Here is a 2,500-nt window from a genome sequence, read left to right as displayed (position 1 = left end):
AACATGACTTTAGTCTTTTTCATGTTCGTTTTAAGGCCAATCTTCAGACTTTCTCTATTCAAATCGCTTAGTAATTGTTATAATTTATCTGCTGACTCGCCGAAAAGAACAGTGTCACCTGTAAATCTTAAATTGCTTAAGTGCTCATTCCCTATTTTAATCCCTTTCTCCTTCCAATCTAACTTCTTGTATACTTCCTCAAAGCAAGCTGTAAAAAACTTTGGTGAGATGGTGTCGCCCTGCCTAACCCCCTTTTTTATTGATATTTTATTGATTTCTGCGTGTATTTTGATGGTCGCTGTACCATCTCTATACATGTCCTCTAATAATCTGCAGTATATTTCCTCTACTCCTTGTTTACAAATTGCATCTAGTACTACAGATATCTGTACCGAATCGAATGCCTTTTCATAATGTACGAATGTCATACACAGGGGCTTCCTATATTCGTTTGTTTTCTCTTTTATTTGGGTTAGTGTGTGGATATGGTCTCATATAAATAAATATATATATATACATAAAAATATGATTATATATTTATATATATAAATATATATACATGTATATATGTACTTATATATTATATATATATATATATATATATATATATATGTATATATATATATATATATATATATATATATATATATATATATATATATATATATGGTGCAGAGATACATCAATACTAAAAGTAATTCTAGTCTTGAAAATGAACTGGAAAAAATCAAAGTTGTGACAATATATCAAAAGCCAGTTTTTTTTAAAGAACTAATTAGAATTGAGAAAAAATAGGGACACAATGGCAGAAAATGTATATGCATCCGTATCAGAAAAACTGGAAAAAGAAAAAAATGAACCATATCGGTGACCAAAAAATCAGCACACCCAAAAAGTGTGAAGGGGCATGCCCACTAGAAAACATAATTCAGAAAATGTTTGAGGGAGATACAAATATTGAAAGATGAAATTCATGAATTAAAACAAGAGCAAAAAAAAAAAAAAAAAAAAAAAAAAAAAAAAATAAAGAAAAAAATGGTAACTCAGGCTGCTGAATTGGAAACAGAAAAGGCTGTACCAGACACTAAAAATGTAAAAGTAAAGCCAACGAAGAAACAAGAAAATCCAAAAGGCAAGTCAAGTAAAGTAAATCAGGAAGAAGAAAAAAAAATGTTTTCTGAAATAGTAAGGCAAAAATCGGATAAACAAGTCAAGAATATTCTAGACAATGATATTTCAGACACTGAACAACCAAAAAAAGATGAGGCTCACTGGAACGTTGTAGGCGACAAAAAGAAGCATCCAAAACCAAAACAACCTACAAAAGAAAAGTCAGAGAAGAAAAATGAAGATACATTCAGAGCAAATAGGCTCTTTATATACAGTCTAGAAGAAAAAGAAGAAAATGATCATGGAATCAGGAAAACAAATGATATGAAAATGATTAATGTTATCATAACAAAATTGAACCTCAATGAAATTATCAAAGTTAAGAGTGCCTTTAGAGAGGGCAAATATTTAAAGGAGGCTTGGAGACCAAGGCCAATTAAGGTTAAATTAGAAAATGAAAAACAGAAATGGAAACTGAGTGGAAAGAATATGAAACTAAAGGAAATTGCTGAATATAAAGAAGCATGGATATCACTGGACTTGAGCTATGAAAAAGGCAAAGTCAAAAAACTTTGAAAAATAAACTAAGAGGAAACTGAAAAAAAACGGAGCAGGAAAACACTGTTATATCACCAGCAATAGACAAGGACTTTCAGTCCTGCAAAGCATACCTATTCGAACAAAGGCAGGTGATGAAACGCCCACCGCTACACCGGGGGAAGGTCCAGCTCCCCCAAAATAGGGGGAAACGACATCAACTATCTAACAACAATAGGTAATGTAGACACGCAAAGAAATGATTTATTTGAGACTCTCATATTGCTAAATATACAGGGATTATATCCAAAAAGTAACCAGACAAAACCTACATATCTGGAGGACATGGCAAAAATCAACAATTATTCAATGATAGCTCTTACTGAAACTCGTCTGAATGAAGACATAAAAAATGAAGAAATTAAAATGAATAACTATGAGCTAATAAGGAAAGATAGAAATAAAAGAAGCAGAGGAGGAGTAGCTCTTTATATCAGGAAATAATTAGCAACTGGAATGGATACTGATTGTAATAGAATACTCTAATAATACAGTAGAAATACTAGGGGTATTGACAAAAGATACAATAGAACTATACATTATTTTATACAGACCTTCTGGAACAACAGAAACATCTTTCAATGAATCACTAGGCATTATTAGTAATTACATTGTCAATAGAAGGGAAATTGAAGCTATTATGATACTTGGCGTTTTTAATTTCCCCTTTATCGACTGGGAAACAAAGAAAATAAAGATAGGAGCAAATGCCACTAAAGATGAAAAACAACAAGCTTTTAGATTTTGAAGAAAATTTTTACCTTAACCAAATCATCAATATTCCAAATAGGGG

The sequence above is a fragment of the Penaeus japonicus genome, unplaced genomic scaffold, assembly GCF_977035675.1.
Source record: "Penaeus japonicus unplaced genomic scaffold, GWHDUDI00000001_assembly GWHDUDI00000021, whole genome shotgun sequence".
NCBI classification, from domain to species: domain Eukaryota; kingdom Metazoa; phylum Arthropoda; class Malacostraca; order Decapoda; family Penaeidae; genus Penaeus; species Penaeus japonicus.
This window is presented reverse-complemented; position numbering follows the sequence as displayed.